Raw genomic sequence first — 27,202 nt, 5'->3', positions numbered from 1 at the left:
TATGGGGCAATTATCTCCCCTTGGATTATGAATCTTGAGAAAGCATAAAGCAATTCTTCAGAGCTCTCTGTGTCTGGAGGTATCATGTAAAATACCTGGAGGAACATTTGTGTCATTACACAAATTCATTTTTCTAAACATAGAGAAATTTCTATAACAATTTTGGAAATGTGCATTAGCATGTAGAATCATTGTTGTAGGAAAACTTGATCTGTTGATTTTACTTCCATGGTGGACTCTTTACAGCCTGTATCATTTCCACTCCACTTCACTGATGGTGGAAAAGCTTTTTTCATGGTTTATTTAGCAGAAAGTCATTTTGATTAGCAAGATGAGTAATACTTTACAGCTGTTTGCAATTACTGCATCTGTTCTATCAGTGGATTCAAATATTGGAGGCTATATTGACAGAAATGTGAAATGCAATAGAAATGGGTACAAGAGGGGACACAGACGCACATGCACGCTTCATGGATCTAGTCATGTTAAGAGAAATCAAACAGCGTGTTAGTCTCAAATCTGTGCCACAAACTCAAAGCTGGATTTAATAAATTTGAAAAGCAGTTTCCTGTTTGCGGGTGTAGAGATTTAGTAGAGGTTTTGTCCCAGCTATGCACTAATTCTGCTCTGCTAAAATATAGTAAAACTTTTGCCAGTCGCTCCAAAGGAGATGAAAACTGGACCCCACACAGATGGGAAAGCAAAACGAAGTATCGGAACATCTGGAGACTGTGTACAGTCTATATACACAAAACTTTATGCCTGGAAGCTTAAAACAAGGGATAGGTTTTTTAATGCTTCTTACCTTATTCCTCCAAATGCACAGCTCTCTTTTATATTCTGTCTTCTAAAGAAGGGCTTGGTTTATTTCAAAACTTCTGGTAAATTCTTGCCTTATACTTTCCCAAGTAAATCACTTTGCCATTCCATTGCTCCGCATTATTGGGAGTTTCATGCAGGAGAGAAGCAAAAGAGATACCGGGGAAGCTGGGTGAAATAATAACCATGTTGAGGTGTACCACAGTGGGGTATGTCCTTCATTTAGTTGAAAAGGGAAAATGTTTTTATGTCTGAGTCACGCTATGATTATAAGTAAGCTCAGTAGTTATTACAGAAATAATAATTTAATGGCAAACTGGTATTCCTACCTCACAATTTTCTCATGGGCAGCATAACATTCCTTCCCTGATTTTAATGTTTCTATTTCTCTGTATTCCACAGGTTACTTTAAATAAGTCATTTCAGTCCAAGACACTTCAACTGTTCTTTGTATGTGAACATCTCAGGGCAGAGTCTAGGCTTCTTGACTCTGTGAAATCTCTGTGCTCTTAGTCATGTAGATGAGTAGGTGATCTGGTCTAAATAGGTTTGTTGCCATCTTTCAGGATGAAGTTCCAAGTCCTTTGGATTTATCCATGCTCAGGGCGTTCTCAGAAGCCTGGTGACTCAAGTGAGTGAGTTCGCGCCTCTGTAGCATGGAGTACCTCTAGAGTACTGATTTCACTGCATCATTCCCCATGATTTGGTCCTTCTCACTGGACCTCATGGTTATTTGTGTTGTCATTTGATTTAACATCAATTGCTCTGGTTCTGAAGTATTCAGTCACCTGTGATTGCAGGAACAGTGTCTCTGCCCATTCAAATTTGTTTGGTACTTCTTCCAGCAATGCCTCATTTATGTTTAGTTATTGGTGTTCTGAACTGATGGTTTATTTATTGGGATAAGTAAGGGCCATGAGACAGAATCAGAGCTCCACTGGAGAATGTGAAGTTTGCCACTGGCTCTAGGGTGGGGGCTTTGCCCTGGGTAGGCTGAGGTGCTCCCACAGCAGCCCTGGAATCCAGCTCTGGGAACAAGCTCCGCTCACCACCCCAAGCCCTGAGAGGCACTGCTCACATGCAGCTCCCTCTCAGGTCAGCTGTCATCCCAAACTGTCTTCCTTTTTCTCCAGTTTGCCAGCACACTCTCTCTTGCCAAAGACTAGTTGGGTGTATAAATGATGAATGTATTTCCTTTAGGGAACCTGGGAAAAAAGGTGTTTATAAGTTTTGATTCCCCACTAAAATTGGGTTGGGATGACTCTTCTGTGTTATTAAGCGCACATACTGTCTCCATCCTTGGATATGGTAATAATATTTTTGTCTCAGACTTGCCTTTAGAAAGATTGATGTTGTTTACAGTGCTATCTATGGGTTTGTATTATATCAGAGTCCTGACATTCATCAGTGAAATTTATGTGATATATTCACTTGTCCATTTCTTTAGGTTAGACAGAAATGAACTGGGCAGATTTTGATGTATCTCTATATATGAGACATCTTAATGCCACATTTCTTTCACCCATTACAGACTACTGAAAATAAATATATTCTGATAGCAAGGATTAGCACCAATCCCTGTAAGGGATCTTACTGAAATTTGGTCTTTCTCATTTACAGGCAGAACTGTCTTTCTAGAATACTGTTCCCACATCTGAAGCAACAGCTACAACCTATAGAGGAATGAGTCCACATTGTTTACAAAGCAGAAAACTGTACGTGAGTTGTCACTGTCATTTTCCCAAATACTCTGTGAAGTTATTAATGTGTCAGGACTTTGTGTCAGTGTCTCGTTGCATATTTACAAATGATGGAGGAAACATGTTTTCATCTCAGACTGAGGCCCAAAGTCATCTGAAGAGATAAACTAATCCACCTTACTTCCCACAAACAGAATGAACTCTACTTGTTGTATTCCAGCCTTTATTATATAGCTGTAATTGCTTGAGTATTTTGAAAGCCACATAAATGAGACTATCTAGTCAAAAAACAACAATTAATGATTATCAAATGAAATAGAAGTACTGTCTGGGAGAATCAGGCTTACTAATTAACTGTATTGAGAAGAAAGGACTAAATTATGAGATTTTATTTAGAGTAGATTGTAATGTGACAAACTCTTCTAATAATATGGCTGAAAATAAAAACCTTTTGTAGAGAGAGAGGGAGATCACTGTAGCTGCAAAATTTAGATTCAGGTGCATTCGCAATCACAAACAGAAGCACCTATGCTGTACTGTTAAAGAGTCTTTTCCAGCTCAGCTTGATGGGCATGTTGATGCAAGTTTGACAAAGAAAACATAATTCATTTTTGCCAGTGATGGAGATTTTAACACTTGCTCGAAATAACTGATAATCTGGCACAGACAAGTTAAAGGATTACTGCAGACTATTTCATTTGACTAATAACAAAAGCTGTTTAAAAACTCTGAGAACCGTGTTTGAGGTACAGCGAAGAATCATTGTTTTAATGAATTTTGCAACAACTATAATAATTGTTTTTTCACTCATACCATATTATTTTCTGTTCTCCACAAAGAAAAACAGGAAAAATGACTGGATAATTCATTTGTCCTTGCTAATACTATTCACACACAGGATGGGGGACAGGTGGTGAGAAGGATCTGTGCGTAGCTGAGAAGGCCATAACTGACATGATCAGAAACTTCTCATGGAGGTAAGTCCAAGAATGTCTAGATAGAATCCAGGGCAATACTTTTTCTTTCATGCCCCTCAACATGCTTTTTACATCTACTCATATTCCTTCCTTCTTGCTGATTTGTGACAGTAGAGGGATGTAACTGCCCTTTACCCGTTATCTCGTGTAATGTGTCACATATCACACTGCTTAGGAGCACACCTCGTGTAGGAGTGCCGTCCAGCACACGTTTTCCTGTGCAGCCTCCAGCATTTAACTGCCTTTGCAGTGCTAGGATCAAACAGAAAAGAGGACTCAGAGGTCCCTAGGAGGGTGCAGTCATTTCCTGCTGCACAAAGGAGATGGGACGTTAAAACTCTCTGAGCTCAGGTTGCCCTTAGGGTTCAGTATGGATGCCAGGGCTGTCCCACCAGAGCGGTATACAGGCAACCACAGAGCACATTGGAAGAGCTTCTTGCAAGATATATGGCCTCCTCAGCTGAGCTAATGTGCTCGGAGAAGTTGTGCCTTTTGTCTATCAAACCAGGTCATAGGGTGACACCAAGATGTGTCACCGGTACAATTTCTACTGGTGGTACCTACTACTGTTGCAAGTACTCAGTAAACTGCCCCTGTGGTTTCAGCTGCCCCAGCAATTTCAGCTGCTTTGCCCAGCTGTGGCGAGCAAGAGCGAGCAATCTCTGTGCTCCCCAGATGACTGGCAGTGTGGGGATTTGCAAATGCGCGCTGGCCTTCAGCCTTCAGCAGCAGCTGAAAAGAGATCAGGACCACCCAGGTGGTGGAGCAAAGGGGCAGCACACAGTCTTGCTCTCAGCATGCCAGTTGCAAGGATCCCTTAATGTCATATATTCCTAAGGGAATGTAAATAGATCTAGGAGAGTCAAAATGCAAGGGAATCCAACCTGCACTCAACATCCCTCCTTTCTGAATTCGGCGTTGCAGCTGAAGGCTGAGGCTCTGTGTTAGGAAGGGGGCAGAAAGGGTCTCACAGTTGCCCTGTCTAGTTGCATGCATAGGGTGGGAACAGACCTCATGCAAGACAAAATTCCCCCACCCAGGATTAAGAAGCAACAACAACTGTTTCATCTAGATTTTCTCCTTCTGATTTCTGCTTTGATTTTTATGGTCTTTCCTGCTGGTCTTGTAGATCTGGATGTCTGGGAAATAATATTCCAGCCAGACTGGGAGCTGTAAATGTTGGCTAATTAGTTCATAGGTTGCGCTCTGAAAATAACAAAGTTTTATCAGTGTCAGACAATGTGATTTTTACCATTTTGGAGATAGGGAAGTTGTATCTCTCTGCTCTGCTAGACAGCTTTTATGCCACGTTGAACAGCTACAAAGGCACTCATTTTTACTAGGATTGTGATACTAGATTACGATTAAAACTGAAACACATCAGGAATCATCAGATTTTGTTACATAAATATTAAATAGGATTTTTTAAAAAATAACCAAACCAGTCACATATTCAGTGCTTAAAATGGGACATGTGATTTCAAAGTGCTGAATGTTGATTAAAAAAAGAAAGGGGAAAACATCTTTACACTGAAAAGTGGCTTATGTCCCTTCTCCAACATTAATGTTCAATTTTACATGCAAGGTAGATTAATATTTATTTATGAGTGGGATCTGCCTGTATCGTGCAAGTTTTTTGTGCAGTTTTGAGATCATTTTTGTAGTTCAATATTTTCCATCCTGTCACACATTCATTCTTTTCATTTCTTGTTTTTTTTTCTTACCAGTACATAAGTGAACACTTCTGAGCTGCACACCACAGGGGACATACAATTCCAAAAAGGGCAGAGACAGATGGAAGAGTGGAGTTTCAACCTTTACAGATGAGAATGTGTGTCCATTTAATAATAATAATAAAAAAAAAAAACCAGCTCAAAAATATTTTCAGAAAATTGAGCTCCCAACAATAGCTCGCAGGAGCTATGGGGCAGCAGAGAATTATTCTATGACCAGCAACAAAAGTAATGGCCCAAGAACCTATGCTGCCACTTGATAGCTGCGTACACACAAAGGGCCAGTGCAAGGCTTACGTTTCTTTGAACTGCCTCTCTACTATAAAAGAAATCACTGCTTAATGGTAAAAAACTATGAACTTGAATAAAACAGAGAAAAGGGTAAAAGGGAACAAGAAAGGGAAAAGAAAGGCTAGGGAGATTAGGAAAGCTAACTGTCTCTTCCACTAGAAAGATGTTTGGACAAAAAAAATGACATTTCAGCTGTCCCACTTATGCATTTGCATTTCTCCCCTCCCTTTGCACAGTAAATATACACCTAAATAGAGATGCCCTAACTTTGGTGTCTATTCCATTCCTGTTCTGGGGATGGCCCTGGGTGAAGCTATATTGTACCTGCTTCCAAGCATTAAAATAGCATTGCCTTGAACTGAATTTGGTGGTGCAGAACATGAGAAAGAAGTGTGAGTGGAAAAAAGGAGTCACTTTTCCTCTCTCTTGGCCTCTTCGCTGTTGCCCCCTCCTGCTTCTCCATTCCTAGTGGCATGAAAGACTCATCCAGCCTCAGTGACCTCCGCTGACAGGCTGCAGACCGCAGTGGTTTTCCCACTGCTGGGGAGTTTTTCAAACCGGTGGCCCTCCAGACACACGGACTTACTTCAAGAAGATGCAAAATGCTCACTGCCATCAGCCTCTAGAAGCAGAGCCAACCCTGGGGCCCAGGTGTTTGCTGGGGCTTTACTATGTCATGTGAATCATTAAGAGTGGGCTTGCTGGCCAGGAGCTTCTGCTGTTGTTTCTAGAGAGCAAGCTGTAAAGGTATCAGAGCTTGGGAGAGAATCAGCACTCCCCTGGCCTGAGCCCTGAGGCCAAGCCTTCAGCAAACTGCTACAAATTCATCCACAGAAGATGGGGCACTTCTGGTTTCAAGTGTGAGCATGGCCTTCGCCTAAGTCAATGTTGGTGCACACATGCCAGGGCGCTGAGAGTCCAGAAAGTTTGTCAGAGCAAGTTGAGGTTTTTGTAAGTAGAGGCATCTCTGTGGGAACCGCTGGAAAGTTTTGTCCTTGTGTCCAGTTCAACTACTTTGGATTTCCTGGGAATATGATTCTTAAGAGGATGGTAGAAAAGATCTATCCAGAACTATTTCTTGTCCACCACACCAAAGGTGTGAATGTATTTTTCTCTCCCTTACCATTTCCCATCTCTCAGTAGATTTTTCCCTTACAGTCTCCTGGTAGATCTCCCTTCTGTCACTGTGGCCTTTCCAGCAGGATCCCCTACACTTTGTCACCCAGAAAATGCCCTTCCTTCCATAAGTCTCAGCTTGCTCTTTTCCTTTGCCACAATTCATCTGAACTCTCCTTATTAATGTAAAATAAAACAGGCATGACTACCATTACATACTCACAGGAAGGCCTGTAAATTCTATGAAAAATGCAAAGTTGGAAAAAAGATGGGAAACAAAAGAATTGAAATGAGTTGCTTAAAAGGTTTGTGAAAGCGTGAAAAGACTTACTTTGGTTGTCCAATATTTGTCATTCATTTAATCAATTAATTTACTTCTCACAGCCAAAACACTGCCATTAAAAAGGCTTACTCAGATGCTTTACCCTGTTCATATTGATTCATTTTCAGTGAAAATATCAATATCTTTGTATAGATCTAGACCTTAAAGTTACTTAATTATTGATTGAGAAACATTTGCTCAGAGTGAGCAGGCAGATTTCTGCTGTGTTCAACAATAATAAGAAACCAAGCTTTTGCATGGGTAGGCATTGTGTAGGACCATCCTTATTCAGTGTATTACTTGTCAGAGGGGAGCAGAAGTCTACCAAAATGACTTTTCTGTGACCTAGCGTACTCAACACTTCCCATTGCTTTCATCAACTATTGAAAACTAAATTAGAGAACTGTGTATCCTTTTCAGTAATTGTTTCTTACTGTCACTCTGAAGACAGAATAGACTTTACTGGTCGAAACCGTAATAGTAAATAATACATTCAAATCAATTTGCTTTTCTGGCAGCTTCCAAGCATATTTTTGAAGCATGAGGACTATTATATGTTGAGATGTAATTGATTTAAACATTTGGTGGGTTTGGTGACCTGTGAGTTCTGCTGAAACACCTGGTGGTGAAATCTTTGTAGTCAGGAATTGGAGATGAATAGAGTTGGAGTTTCGTCTCATGTTCTGTAACTAATTTCTTGGTTTGTAAGAAAACTTGGTGTTTTGACATTACCCAGAGGGGGGGAAAAAAAAGTTTTCTCAAGACCATGATTGTAAGTGAGGAGCACAAAGCCAGACCCTAAGATTTCCTTGGAGTAAGAGGAAAATCTGCTGCTGTGAATGCAAACGAAGTGGTTCTGTGCAGATCCCAGACAAAGATATATCAGGATAACTAGATATAACCTAAGTCACACAGTGACTTTCTAGGACTTTTTAAAAATCTTAGCCTCTATCACTTCACAGCCATGGGCTAAATGAGGGGTTGCAGAGACTATGTGTGACAGCCAGAGCTGGCTCAAGGCTCCTCAGCAAAGCTAGCAAACCTGAACGTTGTCACCCCAAGAACGAGGAGTTGGGGACAAGGCAGAAGCCCAGTGCAGTATCCCATAGGAAGGGGAGGAGGGCAAAGAAGAAGCAGAGCTGAGCTCTGCCTTCCAGCAGTATCATCTCCAACATCACACAGTCAAGTTTTTTTCTTCGGTGGCAGCAGCAGCACAATCCTGTATAGCCAAGTCTCTGCTGTAGGGCAACCAGGTACTGCAAGGAGCAGTTCTAATGTGTGACCATGGGTTTGCCAGTGTGGTACCACAGGTGGTTGTTGCCATTTCTGTCCATGCCTGGAGGTGAGCTTGTGGCCAAAGCCTTAGAAATACAGAAGCAATCATCCTACATCAGCCATCTCTTATCTCTGACCTGGGGCAAGAGCAGATGTTTCAAAAGAGGTAAGAGATCATAGCATGAACAATGCAGAAGAGTCTGCCTATCATAATTGGAGTAGAAAATAAAAATATGTAATTTGTATTACTTAATGTCAGTTCTGGAATGATTTTTGATGTGAGTTAGTATGAACTACTCTCTGGGTTTTTGTTTTGTTTTGTTTTTTAATTTTCCAAATAATTTATAAAAGACCACAATTAATTGACTCAAAATGCACAAACACGTTTCATGGTAATGATGCCACATGTACAAAATACTGTATATGACATTAATCAGACTTTACTAACTGTCTGTCAAGGTATCATTTTCAGTAGTAGGTGGGATGGACCAGTTTGAAAATGCTTGAAGCTCTACAAGACTTTACTGCATCCAGGACAAACAGCAATGGACAGTTGGGCTGGAAGAATGCAGTGATTTGAACTGGGTATCAGTTGTATTGGTGATGGCAATGTCAAGGTCAGTCTGTCTCTCAAGAGTCACTGAGTCAATTGGAGAACCCAGCGACTGGTAAGTAAAGGCCATATCAGCCTAATATATTTTAGATCCTTGATTCTGCAAAAAATAAACTGGGTAATAAATGGAAGGCCCTTGATCTCACACGTAAACAAGAGCTGTCCAGTGTCCAACTGGGTCAAATCAAGTCCTGAGCTGATGATGTTTCCAGAAGGAAAAAACACCTTCATCAGCATGGCTTTTCCCTGGATGTTCTACAGTTTTAGTGGTTTGACAATATTGGATTCAGAAGCATGATAATATGAATTTAGCTAAGAAAAATGTAGTTTAATAATTTTTATAATAATTTGTTTGCCCTGCAGTCTATATAACTACTAAAGATAGTAACATATCAAAAATATGAGAATAGGATAGATTTATTCTGCTTTTGCATATTCTACATTTATCTATGAAAAACAGAACATTTAAAATGGAAAAGTTGCAGAGTTCTGAGGCTTGTTGTGTCCACAGGACCTGATTTTGCATGAAGTTATGATGTTTGCTGTTCAGTTGTTAGGAGGCTAATAAAGAATAAATCCCACTACGGTAAGGCATCTGTGTAAAACTGGCATGTGATCAGAGTCAGGCCAGGTTACTCTATACTGCAAATCAGCCAAGAAGGTAGTAGATCATCCCTTTTCATATGTAAGGAATGATAATTGGGCTACATTAAGAAAGATTGCTTAAAACATACCCAGTATATATGAGCATGAGCCTGTTTACAGTATATTTTCAGAGCAAATCCTCCATTTCAAGTGACAGAATGAGAAACAGAGATTAAATTTGTGCTTCAATTTGTTTTGGTTTTGTAATGTTGATTTTCTATTGATTTTAATTACATGTCATTGAATTCTGGGTTGCAAATAGCTCTCTCTGTTCTATGTATGTGTGAAGGGCGCAAAGCATTCTTTTAGAAAGATCATATTCTTCCCTGACTCTACTCTCCAATTGAGATCAGTTCAATTTACTCATATTTGCTTGGTCTTTATTTTGCAAATTCACAGAAGTTATTAAATGCCCGTATGGTTCTCTTCCTTTCACTGTCAATATGTTGATGAGCCTGTGTCTCTGTTGGCTCTGCTCAACAAGTGGAGCAGCAGTGTCCACATGAGGACATTCTTTCAACACTGATCTAGAAGTGAGAAAGCCCTGCATGCATCACTATACTCTCCTAAAATCCTGCAGCAAGTTTAATATATAAAAAAATCACAGGTCTCTAGACACAGATTTCGCATATAATGAAATGGCAACGCTATCTTGCATATATCTGGAAGGCAGTGTCTGCTTGGAAGCAGGATATTCTTAGGACCTGATCTCCAGATAACCTGGGAAATGTGAGTCTGTTGAGCATCTAACTTTTGTGTGACTTAGAATGATTATTTGTGTGTGCAGGTACCTTACTCTACACCTGATAGTGTTCAAAGACTGTGAATAAATTAGGAGCAAAGTTATGCACCTGTACATAAGCCTTTAGCATGGTTACTAGTCATTGCTATGAAGAAAAGGTTTCAGCTAACGTGATAGGTTTTGCCTCAGATATCCTTGTTATTGTTTTGGATATTTTAAAGCCCTTTATTAAAGGCCCAATAACTGAACTGAGTAAAATAGCACAGCTTTCTGACTTCAGTAGAGACCGCTTGATTTACACCAGCTGAGAATCTGATTGTCGCTTTTGAGCTATTGTAATTTAAGTGAAACAGCCAAAGTAATTGGTGCAAACTAATACAACTGATGGAAAAAGATTCAGTGTTTGTCAATACCAACTATGCTATGGAGAACCTAATCAATGAATTAGTCTATCAATGAATTAGTCTAGGCAGAAAATGACTCCCTGTACTGTTAGCCCATGAAAAGATCAATAAAGTCAAATGTCTAGTTTAATGTTTCTCACGTAATGATTATATTATGGGAAGAATAATACAAACAATGTTTATACTGTTTCAATTACAATTTTCAAGTGTTCAGTTAACAAAAAGATACCCAGATAGTCCTGCTAGAAAGATAAGAAGCACAAATTTTGGGATTTTAATGCTGTAAATTTATCTATCCTCCTGTCTGTCTAAGCTGCATCTTCAAGGGACTGATATTCCTACGAGGCAACGATAGTGTGGTATAAGGATTGTATGCTGAGCCACCATTTTGTCAGTTCTTCTACATGGGAAGTTGTGGCAAGAACGTCTGGCTTTTAGGCCAAATCCTTCATTGTGGCAGAGGCTAGACGGAGCCACCTCTCTGGGATGACTTTGGCAGTTCACAGCTGTTGTTGTGTCAGCATCAGAAACACACTGGGTGGAAAACTGAGAACTCAACCTTTTCCTGTTTTAATTGGCTGTAGTCTTATTATTTCTGCTAAGTGCGGCCTGGTCACCCACACTTTGAATGTTGCATATTTATAATTGACTTTACAGCAAAAATAAGCAAATACATCTTCTGTTACAATCTGGTAAAGTCCCTAATTATGAAGCCTTTAAAGTCTGGCTGTTTGCCCTGTGGTATGAAAGAGAAGTAGCCATTCCTGCTTTCATGCACACACACATATGGTGGTTATGAATTTTAAAAGTATGCATTGCACTACAGGAAAAAAAAAGAGTTTTGGATACCACCTGTATAAAATGCAAGAAGTGAAAATCATGTGGAAACCAAAGTCACTGGCAATTGGTCAGGCTTGGAGGCTGATGAAAGCAGATTTTGCAAAGGGGGATGAAAAAAGGTCCAGATTACCTGAAAATAAGATTTTACTGAAAGGAAAAATTTGTTGCAGTAATCCTGTGATAATCTGCTGTAATGAATACTAAACATATGACAAATACCAAAATAAGGGTATCTACAGTCAGTGAATAATTACTGCTTTGAGATGATCTAGGCTTTGGTGAACATGTAGATTACTTTTAATGTTGGACGTAACCTTTTACGTTTTTCAGTCCGTTTCCAGACTACAATACTATCTTTAAAAGCTTAGTCTTTTGCAGAACAATAATGTGTTACTTCATGTTTCATATTCCAGTATCAATTTTTCTATTAAAAATAGATTAAATTTTAAGTAACTAGTGATGATATGTTCAATAAGAGCTAGCTGGATGAAAAATTAATGTCTGCAGTTCTTCTGTTTTGCAGGGATTAACTGAACTAGCCAGAATAAAATTTAAATGTGCCTGCTTTTCTCGGTTTCAGCGTATTCTACCTAAAACTTGTACTTTGTACATGCTTTATGGTATCAAAAATAAAATAATGGCTCATTTTGGTATAGGGAGTGGTCACTTCCAAGCTGTTGCACAGGGATTCATAGGAGATACACATCCACGTCACTTTGTGTCATCCAGAATGCCTAGTTTTGAAGCAGAGGATCCCACCCATATTGCCACTGTGCTAACATCGTGGTTGTGTTACCTCTTTGCAGGTGGTGTCTGGAGCCTGCAGAACAGCCTCCCAGCAGACAAAAAATTGGTGATAGAGGGAGGAAAAATATTTAACCTGTTGTTCATATGGACAACCATTCTGGGACAGAGGAGGTAAACATCACACAGACAATCCGTTCTTCCAACATTCACAACATAATGCTAATGTCATGTTCCTAAAATATATTGTCTCAAGGATTGACTGAGTCAGAATAAGACAATAAACTACTTCTACTTACCCGGCTCACTTCCCATAATGAATGTCCCTAAAAGGACTTTTTTCAACCCAGACCCAACAGAGCATGGCATGGGTTTCCTGCCCGTGAATAACTGCAGGTTAAGAAAAAGCCTTGAATGTGTTTAGGTAGCCTCAATATCCCACAACAGTTGCTGTAAGAATATATTAAGGCTGAAACTTTTTGGGGACGTGAGGCTCCTTCAAGGAAAAATTTGCACAACACTGACAGCAGGGCATTTTTAATGCAGATGTGGAAGATGTGCAGATCTAGGGATCAGTCCCTTATAATGGTCCTCTGAGAGTAACAGGTATTCATCGCTGCCACATCCTTAATTCACAGTATCACTAATCCTGATGTGGATTATCTGGATAAACTTTTAACTGGGTATTAAACCCCCTGATGAGGGCACTACATTTTCTTAACAACCAGTATGTTCTAATGCAGCTAAAGATAGATGAAGTAAAGACACAGCTGCATTTATCATTTCTGCAGCTGCTGGTAGATGACACCAGTCTTTACACAAACACTTCTGGAGACACCAACATGCATGCCTAAAGATAAGAGGCTATTTAATTATTTTTTTTATCAACAATCGAGTGAGAAAGAGATGTTTTTTCCAGAGTGTGAATCAGAGTAAGAAACTAACCAAATATGCTTCGTGGGGGAATTCCACTGCATAAAACAACGGAGTGCTGCTCCACCAGATCTGAGCAATTACAGAGGTGGTTTAGATAGCAGTGCAAAGGAGTTTAGCTTCTCCAGGCTTTTGCACGTAAAGTCAGCCTGTGGCAGCTACAGGATTGGCAGTTGCGGGCAGATGTATGTGATGCAAACATTGCATTCAGAAAACATTGCCCCAGCTCCTTACCTGGTTCAGAATGACTCACTGATGTCACTTTGATGAGATTGCACTGGAAAAGACAAGGATCCCACACTTCCATCACCAAAAATTTCCAATCACTCTTCATATTAACATAGCACTCATGTCCCTTTTATAAACAGGGACCAACTTGTACTTGGCACTGAGCATGAGACTGTGCCCCAAAGAGTTTACACCTGTCTGCCAGCACGTGCGGAGCGCAAGGAAACACACTCAGCTCTGATGGGACAAGAGAGAGCCTGATAGCCTGTAGTCTTAAGCACGCCACCTCTCTAAACATCTCTTCCTGGTTTTTTTGTTTTTTGTTTTTTGGGTTTTTTTTAATAGGCAAAGGAGAGTTTTGTAAGGAGGACTTTGAAGATCAGTGAAGTAACTTTGCTGGTCTTTGCAGAGAACCTTTCTGCAGCCTGAGCTACCAGCTGGTAGAAACCATGACAGTGCTCGTTTAAAAATACTACAGTGAGTAATAATACTACAGATGGAATAATTTCCTTGGTATTTATGATATTTCATTTTGTGGAGGAGAGGGGGTTATGCCTCTGTTTAAATTTAAAAGGGTTTAGAGACTGCAAAAATCAACAAGCACAATGTTGTGTTCTTTCCCTTTAAATACTTTGCTCATTCAAGTTAAATGTGGGGACAAACATTTGGTGCTACTAGCCAATCTCATGTAACATAGTTATAATAAAGAACTGGAAAAAAATAAGTATTACAGAAGCTCAGCATAGCAAGGCTATGAAGTCATGTTAATTTTGGAGTCCAGCACCTTTTTGACAAATGCCTGGTGACCTGTCAGGCCCCGCCTGGTTTACCCCAGGTGGCACCAAACCCCACGGACTCTGCAGCCAGGTCCCCACCAGTTGGGGGATCTGCATGCGTTCGAGTCCGCCGGGAAGCTGGCGAGGAGGCAAAGCCGGCTGCTGTGCGGGTAGCTGCCTTGCTGCCTGCCTGGCCGCGTGGTTAGCCATGTCTGGCCCAGTGGGAGCAGGGGGTGAGTGATGCCTTCCAGATCCGACTGGGAGCAAAGACATCTAGTGCACACCAGCTGGTAAGGCTGGCATGGCTTTTCTCACTAGTGTTGAGTAAATCCCCATAGACTATGGCTAAAAGTTCTAGTGCTTCTCAGAGTCGTATTATCCCAATGATCCATGTCTGTTGGTTCAGCAAAATGGAGGCTAGAAATGTCATGAGAACAGGATCTCTCCACAGAGCCCCGTAATTCTGCTTCCAGACCCCTGGGGCAGCAGCAAGAACTGAGGTGAATAAAAATGGGAAACAGTATTCACAGGGGGAGAAATTTCTCTGTAATCACACAAGTTTTGCATAAAGTGTCGTTCTTGACTTTGAACCTGCAAAACATTTGTCTTACATTTGCCTTGGTTCTGGTTTGTATTTTGGACTGAGGCATGCATCAGCTCTTTTTCCCACTGTAGTTCTTGCAAAAATAACAAGGTCTAAAGCTTGTCCAGTATGCTTCAGCAAACCAAGCAGTAACACTCACTGCACTGGACCATGACCATATGTACATGCAGGGCTGTCTTTTTATTTTCCATTTCCATGTTCAGACAGTGTCACAATGTCTTTGATACAAATGATTTCATTGACTTAATAGTTGATTGTATACCACAGAAGTTTGCAATAGCCTTGGAGGTCATTTTTAATAACACTGTTTTGCAGAGCCTAGCCAGTGCCTTCAACGTCCACAGCTATCCATGTGCTTTCTGCTGTACCGCGGTCCTCTTTGTGCCCTACATAGCCCCATAGCCTGCTAAGTGGGAGAAGCTTCACGAGGGAGTGCCCACGCAAGCCTGCTGAAGGTACCTTTGTATTGCTCTGTGCCACTGGAGTTGGTAGAGTTTTCACATATTGTATTTCACCTTTTTACTTGCTCCTAACACCCAGATAAAGCAAGCAGGATCTAACAGCTGCCACAGAAGCAATCCTCATAACCTGTCTAGGTAGGCAAAGAGGTGAACCCACTTTGTCCAGAGGCCTACATTTTCCAAACCTGATGTCTAATCTAATAAATCAGCTCCTTGGGTAGCCTAATGCTGTAGGGAAAAATAGGTGATTTAATTGCTGATTTTTCATGTATTTCCTGAATTGAACTCTGTCTAGAACTTGACAGTACTCATTGGGGAGACATGGAAAGGAAATTTCTGTAAGCTGGAGAAGTTTGCTTATAACTGGTATAAAAATAGTCTGGTTAAAACTGTGTTTAGTGACTCATGCAAAAGAGTCTTGAAGAGTCAATTAGACATGCACAAACTAACGAACTGCAAAAAAAGGCTTTCCCTCCATTAAATGCCTCTCTGTAATCATCAATATTCTTAAAAAGTGTAATGATTTCTTATCAGTGCTTGAATGAACCGTAAAACTACCTTTTGAAATATTGACATTTCCACAATTTTGAACACAAGAAAGTTTTCCCTTCTATATAGCATCTGATGGGCCATTGTCTTGCAGTGTATTTTATTCCTGCTATAGAACATACTATATAATGCAAATAGTACTCTCTTAGTAGCCTGCATTTTTCCCCTAACAGGTCGTATGAGGGTCCTTTGTTTCACATGCTTTAGCTTTTGAATTAAGGCTTAATCAAGGCATTCTCTGCTGGGGTGTTTTGTACGAATAAGAGACATAGCTGTCTTAGTCTTTGAAATTGAAAGCACAAACATTTTACAACTGGTTTATGCTCACATCTGTGGGGATGCTTGATTAACATCAGATCTACAGGATGATCTTCATCTGGGCAAATCATGGTGGCTCAGTTAATGTCAATGAACTGCAATGATTTACATAGTCAAATGTCTGCCGCTGCAACACTCAATATCACAAAGGAAACTATCACAAAAATAGAGTAGTATAGATAAAAACTGTGGTATGTATATTATACTGGACTTTCTTATTCTGTAGTGGATTATAAGCATGGTTTATTCCAGAACTAATATCTACAGCTAAATATCTACTGCAGAAAGTGAAACAATTCTTCCATCAGAAAATGCACTTCCATCATATCTTAAACTCTGCAGAATGCCAGACTGACTTCCCCAACATCCCATATCAGTCAGAAAGAAATATGGGGGTGGCAGAAACTCATGATTTGTCAGGCAGATTGACATTTATGAAATACAGTATTTCAATTTTTGCTTTTGAAAATACTCATGTGTGTGGTTTATTTAATACTGTATTGTATTCTAGATGACAAGACAATTTAAAAATGTAAAATGTCGAAAGCATTTGAAGTGATTTGAGACTTCTTTTTTTTCCAAAAAATTTGCTTTTAATTTTGGAAGAAAAGTAGATTTTGAAGCCTCCAAGTCCTCTCTGTAGTAGATTTTTTCCCTCTCCAGTCTGCTCTGCTAACGACACCAAGTTGGCTCCCTGTGTGTTTCGTGGGTTTTGGGGTTTTTTTAAGGAAGAAGTCATAAGTAACAGATCTCCATTGAATAAAATTCTCTCATTATAGAAGCAAAGGAATTGATGGTCTGGGCAAAGAGCCGTCCATCCCTGGTGTCTCACGGCGGCTCTCTGTGGGCGCCAGGAGTTTCCTGCTGCCGTTGTTGCGTGTTCCTGCCCCTGTGCTGTATCCATGGGCCCCTGGAAGGTGCCACTGCAGCTGTCCGTGGAGCCATCTTGTAAACAGAGTAAATGAAATTATTTGATATAAAGTCACTTTTTCTTTTGTGCCCTAGCACAGACAACGCTGTACCTCACTCCACAGTAAGTCCCTCAGGGCTACAGTAGAGTTTCTGGTGTTGCCACCTTTGCTGGACTTGCCCTAATATTAAAAACATTTTTGAGGAAAAAATCTGGTGCAGACACATCTGTGTTTCTTATCCCAGTCTGGACTGGAGAAATCTGCCAGTTATCTAGAATACGCGTTTAATTGTAGACATACCTTTATCTCTAGTCTGCCTATAACTGTATGACAGGAATATGCAAATCCTTCGCTATGCTACAATTTAACAGCAGGACTCACCGAAGCCTTACAGTATTTATTAGATCTTTCATTTATTGTCAGTTGCCTCCTTTTAAATATGGCATGGACACACACCGACACCTACACTGTATTTTACTTATAACAGTAGGCATGGATCATTTTTCTAAACTAGTAAAAAGGATTTTAAAAGGTGCCTGTCAGCTGCAAAGCTTTTTATGATCCAGTGTCAGCCACTGGAAATTTTGTACAAACTAAAGTCAATGAAACAAAAGTTAATTATCTCGTACAGCTATTGTTATTATGTAGAGGAGCCAGCTCTTATTGATTAATGAGTCAGTGCTCTGTTTGCTCACAGGAATATTAATATCTTGTGCACAAGAGAAGTCATTAAACTGAGCAGGGAAGACCTTGACTTTAAACTTAAAGTGCACATTGCTCTAGTTATCTGAATTATTTTGTCAGGTATAGCATCGTAGTTATAAATTATTGAAAGCTGTAGTTATTGTAAAGATAGTTCACATAGCCTGTTTTAAATTAAACAAGTCGATACACTTTTCCCATTATGTTCTGCACCATTACAATTAGGAGACTTTAGGTGGGCAGAAAAAGAGTCAGGAGATAGTATAAGACTGGTGCGTAAGCCTTTGCCTCACCTAACCCCTCACAGCATGAGAAAACTGAGAATAACAGCATGTCCACGCTGAGCTGATGGGAAGTGTGTGTGTAGCAGACAAACATGGGATGGGGTCAAGAGAGATCTCTCATAGGCCATCTGCAATGCTATGCGGTCAGTTTGATAATAATTAGCAAGTATGTATTAAGGCATATTTCAGAATTCAAATCCAACACATTACCTCTTCTAGTAGTCCCAAAGCCACCAAATTATGCACTGAAAAACCTACATTACTATTTTATGAAAATGTATGTTATGGCATTATGAATATAGTAACACTTTACTGGAAATACAATTACACCTGCTTTTAGATCATGCTAAGACCTGAAACTTAGAAAATCAATGTGGATCTACAAAGTTGAGGTCCGGTATTCATTTACGCTAATGCCATGTTACATCACTCTGACAGAGTAGAGGGACATCTAAGTGGGAGTGTATTTTATTGCCATCTAATTTACAGGCTATTACTTATCAAGAGCAAGCCAAAATCAGTCCTGGTATGAATGAGAATCAGGTGTTGTATAATTTAACAGGAGAAAATATCAAAAGGGAATATAATTTAATTATATTGAAGTATAAATAGAACTAGGAAAAAAGGTTAAAACTTTAAATTATTGGAAATACCAAGCAGTATTTAGGGGATTTTTTGTTTGTTTGTTTTGAATATCTTGTAAGTAGTGCATGTTTCTGTAAAGATTCAGATGTAAGCTTGAATTTACACATTGTGTCTCCTTAACTTTAATGAATTACTCCCGTACTTCGTGATAAGCATATGTTTTGGGGTCTTGCCAGAGAGTATTGATCCTCCCAGAATTAAACCCCGTGCTTGGTAATATAGATCTGTGGGACCAAATCTGTGTCATCCTTCCTATCAGCCTCTGCCAACCTCAGCGAACAGTAAACTTCTCTGTTTCATCAACATAACTCATTTCCAGGACCAACTGTTACCTTATTTGGCTTGTTGTGACAGCAGAATAAGAGGCAAATCTCCAGAAGAAGCCGATCAATTAGAAACTGTCCAGAGGATAACAACAGAAACAGCCAGTGGTCTGGAAAACCTGATCTACTAGGGAAGGTTGAGCAAGTGGCATAATTTAACCTGGAGAAAGAGAGACTGAGGGGGTGTAACAGACCTCAAGAAATATGAAAAATATATGGCAAGGAAGGAGGGAATAATCTGTGCTTTGTGTTCAAGTCATATAAATAATCTGATCTCAAGGGTAGATAAAACAAAGGGCAATCAATTTAAATTGTAGTGAGGAAGATGTCAATTAAGAATAATTGGAGGTAGACTACATGGTGAGGTCAAGGGGATTCATCCCTTTTTCCCTTTGTGTTCTGTTGTTCTGAAGCTTTTTCCTCATGCTGGTCCTGCAACAGAGGATGTGAATGGGTTGTAGGAAGAATATAGTCTGTCTAGAGAGTTGCAAGGTGGAGGGAATTTGGCCTCTTCATCCCACTTCTCTCTCTGTTCCAGCAACCTCTTTAGCGGGGCCCGGGGCAATGTACAATATTGCTGCTGCTGTGCCACGAGTCTGGATGTGGCTGACCCAGAGGGCCTTGCAGGATACGAGAATTCAGCAGTGGGACGTGCAGGTAAGAGCAGGAATGATTTTTTTTTAACCATTTGGAGTCTCAGTCAAATGTCGACAGAATTTCAGGTAAGGCAGTGAAGCTGCTTCTGGCCAAGAGGATACCTCTCAGTGAAAGAAAATTCCCAGCTGCAAACAGTGGAAAGATGGGAACATCTCAAGGCAGAAATTACAGAAATCTTCTATAACAGAGCCTAAATTCAGACTGCTTGTATTCCTTCTGTTCTGGACCATGCTGGCACAGAGAGCTAGCACTTCATCCTGGGTCTAGGATGTGTGAGCACGTGTGTGTACACAGCACCCAGGAGAACCCTGCTCCTCCTGGGCCCCGGGGCACTACATTGGTACAGGCTGAGCTGGCACTGAGTTCACTAGATGAGACAGTAGTCTCAAGGGGCAAATTCTGCTCTTAATTAGTCCAGCCCACCTTATTGACGTGAATTTGTTCTAGCATTTCCCTGGCTGTTGATGAGCTGCCATCCAAAGAATTGCAAAACAAGTGTTTCAATGCCAGTCACAATGCCATGAAAAATGACAGCTTCTCAGCGGACACCTTTAATGTTCTTGAACTGCATTACAGATACGATTTTGATAATCTGATGAATAAATATTTTGGGTCGAATTTAGTCTATTTCCAGCTCTTTTAGTCACGGGTGGGTTTTTGTTCCTCCACTGCTAACTTGCAAGGAGAAAAAGAAATCAAGACAGACCTAATGATTTCAATTAAGCGTCTTATATTTTTGCATATTTTTAAAATCCATTAAATTTGCACTGAGATGTTTTAAGGTTAATAGATTACCTCTGAACCCCAAGGAAATCAAGCTTCCTGTGCCTGCCTGTCATTTACTGGAGTGGTTACTTATCTGTCAATATTTCTTCCTTTTTTTCAAGTCCCAGGCCTACTTGATCTTGTCCATTTGGCACTGCTGGAGGAATAACAAGTTTCTTCCCGTCATGCACCATTCTGGGATACATCATGACAGAGAAATCTCAAAGCCCAGGTCAATTATAACAGAAGATGTGTAGCACCTCTGCCCCCACAGCATCTTCTGGGGATCCACTTGGCAAAATGATATAAAACTATTTCCGAAGACTTCCCATGATCTGGCGCTACTTAGAACTAAGTCACCGGCAAAATGTAAGGAAATATGCTTATGCACCGCCACTCGCCTTCCCCCTTGTTTCCCAAAGAGTCAACTAACGTTATGTGTGTGGGGAGGGGGCCGGGGCTGACAGATTCCTCACCGTACGGTAATTACTTTTTAATTAGAATTCACTGAATACAGATGAATACCTTCCGTGCTTTCTCCCACTGATGATTTTAATATTCCCCTGTCAGGTATTATGAGGCAGTAGCTGACAGTGAGTTACATGAAGTAATCCTGTAGCTGGTAGCGACTTACATAAAGCAACCAACTTAACCATTTGTCTTAGATAAAATATGATCTCCATCCTCACTTCTTTCCATGGAGTCTGTCACTGGCGTGTTGATGTAGTGTTTGTTTACTCTCGTTCCTGCAGGAGGAAGTATCATAGTTCATGTATCAAATTACTGTAACTGACTGGAGCATTTTTATTTAAAATAATGTACAGTGATATATTTTCATAGTGTCATTGATGGATTTTTCAGGACTTCTAATTTTTACAAGTATATAATCTGAATATCATTTATCTGAGCGTGCAGTTGTAAAGTCTATGGTAATATCTGATCTCATTATAAAAATCAGCACTTAAGAATGGAATAGAGTAACTAAATCTGAAACTGACTGGATATTTGTGGTATTTTGATAGAAATAAGAAAGAATTTCAGGTTTTTTCTTTTTGCTGCAGGGCCTCTAAACACAATCTGACATGTGATGTATTTTTGAAGTCAAAGTTAATAATTCTCTTTACATAAAAAATAAATACCCCCTATTGAATACACTCGCTAAAATTAGAATTGCATATTTCTAAGTAATATACCTAAGGAAAGTGATTTATTCTAATGCAATAATGGCATAGATTTACAAAGCTTGAGTGATACAATGTTTCTCGTTATGGTTGTAAAATATTTGTTGCCACTGTGGGATTTTCTAGATCATTATTTTAAAAAAGGAAAAACCCACTTTGACAGATGAACTGGGGCCATTCTGAGCAAATCACAGATACTTCATATAACAAGGCCTCCAAAGAGGGGAGCACAGACTTATTACTATGGCAACCCAGATCAAAACACTATTTTAGTGGAGAGTTTCCAGTTTTACAATGCAATGATGATTGTTTATAGTACCATTGAAACCAGATTCAGCAAAGGTTCAAGAAATGAGCTGACAAGAGGAAAATCATTATAGATAAACTGGGGATACTTGAATGACATATTGTGGAATCTGCTATTATTTGATCCAATGATGAAATTGTTACACATACATAGATAAATAATGGTAGATGATACAGTCTGATGGACCATATTGTGTTAGTTGTGTTATATTGTGTATCTGGAAGGTAATTATTGGCTCAAAGTTGCAAAACACAAAAGCAGATTTAATAATAGAAATTACTTAACTTTGAAAAAACCCTGTCTATTAATTCTCGCTAAGAATTTATAAGATTTAAATTTTACAAATGCTTTCCTTCCCAAATCATTTAGTAACACCTACGTAATAACAAACATCACCTACACCTGGCATTTAGACAGCACCCCTGGTGGGATGCTTTTTTACTGAAAGTGCATCAGATGGCACATGGGCTGGATAATACATGCGTAATCCCATCCTAACTTTGGTATTGGCTAATCAGTGCTTCATTGCTGTAGGATTAACAGTCTTTAACTCTTCAAACCTCTGTCATATCTGCAGTGGCAGGACAAGGGGATTTTTTTGTGGCAATAGCCCAGGAGCAGCTCTGGGCTCCCTCCAGCTGGTTTCTGCTGGCCCAGGGAAGTGAGTTGTTTATTAACCTCCTTTGTTGCTGTAATGGTCCTACTGGTTTCAGTGTAGGAGCCACAGGAGTCTGGGGACGCTGATCTGTTTGCTGCTTAGGATTATTTCTCAACAGAAGAGCCATGCCTGAGGTTACTTGTTTTGGATTCCTGCCAAGTTCATGCCATCCTTCACCTTGATCTTGAGCAAATCATGAGCACTTGCCTTACCAACCTTCTTGCTATCCCCACTTCTCCTTAACTTTACCACGTTAATGCTTAAAAACCTGAGCTCACCTGTCCATGTAACCAGGGCGGTGTGGTTAAAGCCTCTGTTCCCACAGCATGGACAGAGAAAGCTCCTGGTGACTTCTCTAGAGGCTGTAGAAGCACCCCGTGTGCAGGGAGAGAAGAGACAGAAAAGTTCCCAGTCTGAGAAGCAAAGTTGGAAAGAAGAAAGGTGGATGAAGACTGACCCCAGCAAATTTCCTATACGTAGAAAAGGTCTGATTATGCTTGAGCATACCCCAGGCGCACGTCTTCCCTCTGCAGGAAGAAGCTTGCTTTGATGTTTCTCTCGGTGGGACTGGCTGATGGGACAGCTCTGAGAGTGGCAGGGCCCCAGGACGACCTGGGACATGGTCTTACCTCTCCATCCCCAAAATAGTTTTCTCTATGGGATCCTCAAGGTGAAAGTGTCTGTGAGCTCAGGGCAGTTTTATTCCCTGAAAGAAATAAGAGATTTTCTTACAGAAGCCCTTAAACATTGGACTGAAAGTACAAAGTGGATGAAATGTTTTCTGAAGGGTGATTTACTATGTATATTATTGTGGGTGGAGAGAATTTGGCTCTTCATGGAAGTCTGAAGCAAAATTTTGCCTTACATTGGGCATTTCAGATGATGCAGGGAAAGCATTTTCTGGTATAGTCATACTTGGACCAGAATACAAAACACATCCTTTAGTAAACTGTGAAGCTTTAACTTGTTCAAATGACACTTACCCAACAAATCATTTTGAACTTGGAAGCATTAGAGAGGTCACATTTTTACACAGCTGATCTGCTGCTGAACAATCTTTTTCTAGGCATTAAGAACACCCAGGCTTTTTTCAACATCGGGTATCATGCCTCATCCGTGAATTACATTTTCCTGAGTTTATTATGACCATTTCAAGGAAAATTAAGCCACTTCATTAACATCTGAGACAGGAGCACCCTTCAAAAATCCAATCCAGTAGGGTAGTTCATGGTATTTATTGGTCTTCCCTAATGCACTTGTATTTTCTCTGCTATGCGAGGACTATTCAGACATCATCATGCAAGTATCAGGAGTGTGTTCCTTGTCTCAGCTCCTAAGAGGTGGCACTGGCACATACTTAATTATGGAGCAATTATAATCTAAAAGACTTGCCAGAATACAGATTAAATTCCCACGTAAGTATAAGCAAGCAGCGAGTGTTTTCCATACACTCTTGCCTTTTCCATCTAACCTCACAAACATCTGTCTTCAGCCAAGAAACAGCAACAAAGGTGTCAACATCTGTTCCGTTCAGCCAAGTACAGCACTGATGTTAAAGTTTTCCAAAATAACTGATGTCCTACATTATTAATCAAGGGCCTCAGAAATAATTCTTCTGCTGACAGACTATTTATAAGATATGTCTCCTGTCTTCAAAGTATGGTTAGCGCCTAGTCACATAGCATGGAGCGCGTATGAAGACTACTGGGCTGAGATTCAACTGGTGAAGACTGTGCTAGTGGAGGTCATAAGACACATCTGACAGAAATGGCCAAGGTAACTGGAGTTCCCTCGTTGCCCCTTTGTTTTGGCATGGTTACATTTATTTCAGAATGTCCCCATTTAACATGAGTCTCCAGGCGTTCACGTAACAATAATGGCAAGGAACATTTTTTCTCTTTATTCATCCTTGCTGACCAGTATTTACTTCTGGTTATCCAGCTTACCTGGTTGCCCTGTGTGGTGGATGTCCTGCATGGCCAATGGTAGGCAACATCTGAAGACTGTGATCACCTGTCTCCTCAATGTTACTTCTGATAGTGCTTCCTACACCTCTGCTCTACAGAAGTTGTGGGTTATACTGAGGTTAGGGGTACCACAGAGAGATGGTTTCTGTCTTCCTGTGAGAATTCTTGATGGCTGAGATAACCGAGACAGTAAAGATACCAGTCTTCTCATTTAATGAAATTATATACACCAGCACAGACTCTTTTTTACCTTAGGCCCTGCTCAGCATGACACTTCCATTCTCTTGCTCTTCAAGCTCCGCATCAGATCACTGTCTGAGGCCTCTGGTGAGTGTGGGATGGTAAAAATGACCTGAGCCTGAATTTTTCCAACTCAGTTTAAAAAATCTGAAAATATGAGGTGAGCTCATCATTTTGATATTAAATAGACATAATCTTCAAGGGAAAAAAAAAGCATCCAACACCTCAGTGATGACCATTGCATAAAACCCCTCATAGGCTGGGCAAATAAACAATATGAAAATTTTGAATATGAAAATAAATATATGACCCTCTGGCTCAGAAATTTCTCTGTTCTCTTCTTGGTCATTTTCTTCAGCTTTATCTCTCAACAACAACTTGTAGCAGTCAGAATGTCTTTAGCATTTTATCTCCAGCCCACAGAGCAAGACCTTTGTTTAACAACAGCTTCCAGATACAAAATAACTCAATAAATTTGAAATGCAAAGCAGCCCCTAAATTTCAGAGAGCTGCCAAGTGAAAATGCCTCTATGAGGTGCAACAGTGGCTCTGAGGAAGACTGTCCCCAAGGAAGAGCAGCACAGAGCCAGACTCGCGTGGGTTTCTGCTCTCCATCACTCACATATATGTTAAGCTAAGAAATAATTGCATAACCTGATCATCGCCATGCTTGCTTTAGTCCTACCCAGCTCCCCTGCCACAGGCCAAATCCTCTTCATCTATCTCATCTATCAGCTTTGTGTAAGTGCTCCATCCAGCTCTCTGTACTGTTTTTATCAACAAGCACTGTCAGGTTAAAAAGTGGATGACTTACTTCCCCAAGCGATCTGAAGAATTCAGTGCCACAGAAACATGTTTCATGCTGGATAACCATCCACCTTTCCCAAGTGAATTTTTAATGGCTGGGGCTGCCGACCAGAAGGAGCTGTGATTAAGCCCCACACTCCGTGATTTCCATCCAAAATTTTCCGCTCGGCGATGACAAAATCTTATGTAGTTTTCACTAAACTCTCCTCCAATTTCCCACTGGCTTTTAGTATGTGCAGATAATTCAGAATAAAGCCCCTTGTCACAGTAATATGTATTCTAGCGTAGCACGGAGGAGCTGTTTCACCATGTAAAAGCCATATTGCCAAGCTGTATTATGCTTTACCTGTCACCATGCCAGGAAACATTTAACAAGGAAGGAAAACAAGGAGAGTGCATGTGTTGCCAGCTATTCAATATAGGCCATTTACTATTAAACTGTGGAAAGGTGCTGGAGTTTAAATGCACCCTGGTTTTCTTCTGTTACTGGCAGCAAAAAGCTGAAAGGTTTTGCACTGTTGACCTGCTGTTCAGTGCCGCTAATTTGGACCTGGACTATCTCACTAGGTCTTTAAGGTTCACTGGTCTTTTCCGAGCCTCAAGGGGTTTTTCTGTTTGTTTTCAAAAGGTTTGTACCACCCCAGAAAGTGAGGTTTTGGCCGACTGACCAGTTTCAGTTTCTGTGAGAAAGTGTGGCCCAGACTTCCTGAGTCCACCGATTGCCTGGGTGAGCAGGGACAAGGTTCAGCCTCATGCAAAAACTAGGCACAACCTCTTAGGTACAAGTGTCTTGCCGTTGTAATGCCTTCATCACCCTGCCAGACCAAAGCCCTGAGGTTCCTACTGGTGCTCCCTGTGCAACAAGTGGTGCCTTTGAACAGCACTAACACTCACCAACAGAGAAATGCTGGAAAATAAGGGGTAGTCTAACTCTTCCCTTTGGGGGGATGCCTGACAGTGTCACCCTTCAGCTCTGCTTCCTGCCACAGGGGCTGTCTGTGCAGTTTCACGTGAAGCACTAGTTCAGTGACAGCCGTGGAGCTGGGACTGTAGGACATGTCCTCCCTTTAGGTAAGTGGAAAAAACAGCAGACTGTAGTGTACATAGTCCCAGCATCTGGTAAATCAAACTTTGTCTTCTTTCCTAGAAAGTGGAGTGGCTTTGGTGGAAAGGATCAGCTATGTCTTCTGCGCAGCCCCGCTCCAGACAGTCCACGGTCTGCAGAAGGACGGAGGTCTGCCTTTGAGTTCCCACAGGCAGAAGAGGGAAAAAACTCACAAGTCCTGCCTTTCAGCAAGAGGGTCTGCTATAAAGCACGACCCAATAAGTCTTAGTAAGTAGCTGTGTAGTTAAGCTGTGACATTATGGGTATTTTTAGTTTGTATGACTCAATGCTTTTATTGTTTTAATTGTTTGGTTTCTATATGGTTGCTTTGGGCTGTTGTTGGAGTACTGGCACCTATTGTTACAGTGTGCTTTTGGAGTAAAAATTTGGATCATGGATGCAGAGTAGTCAAAGAGTAGCTCATAGAGAGGGCCTCTACCAGGCTTTGTCTTCCTGAAATGTGGAGTTACGTGCCTCACTTCAACATGTCCTGGAGTCTGATTTAAGTACTGCTCTAAAACCCAGAATGAAAAACGATTGTTGCAAAAATGAGGTTGATG

General features: G+C 40.5%; 2 long non-coding RNA genes across 2 annotated transcripts; both read left to right on the top strand.

Moving 5' to 3' along the window:
• The first annotated feature begins 1,379 nt into the window (after window positions 1-1,379).
• LOC129209418 (uncharacterized) lies at window positions 1,380-5,315 on the top strand. The gene is made up of 4 exons (XR_008578072.1): window positions 1,380-1,450; window positions 2,440-2,534; window positions 3,418-3,496; window positions 5,224-5,315. It is a non-coding gene; the product is annotated as an uncharacterized LOC129209418 (long non-coding RNA).
• A 3,489-nt stretch (window positions 5,316-8,804) lies between these two features.
• On the top strand, window positions 8,805-26,864 carry LOC129209416 (uncharacterized). The gene is made up of 6 exons (XR_008578070.1): window positions 8,805-8,901; window positions 12,284-12,395; window positions 15,078-15,217; window positions 19,494-19,612; window positions 20,500-20,746; window positions 26,685-26,864. It is a non-coding gene; the product is annotated as an uncharacterized LOC129209416 (long non-coding RNA).
• The last annotated feature ends 338 nt before the right edge of the window (window positions 26,865-27,202 follow it).

Source organism: Grus americana, chromosome 8 (genome assembly GCF_028858705.1).
Source record: "Grus americana isolate bGruAme1 chromosome 8, bGruAme1.mat, whole genome shotgun sequence".
Lineage (NCBI taxonomy): Eukaryota > Metazoa > Chordata > Aves > Gruiformes > Gruidae > Grus > Grus americana.
Note: the sequence above shows the minus strand (reverse complement) of the source record. Positions and strands in the feature narration are given on the sequence as shown.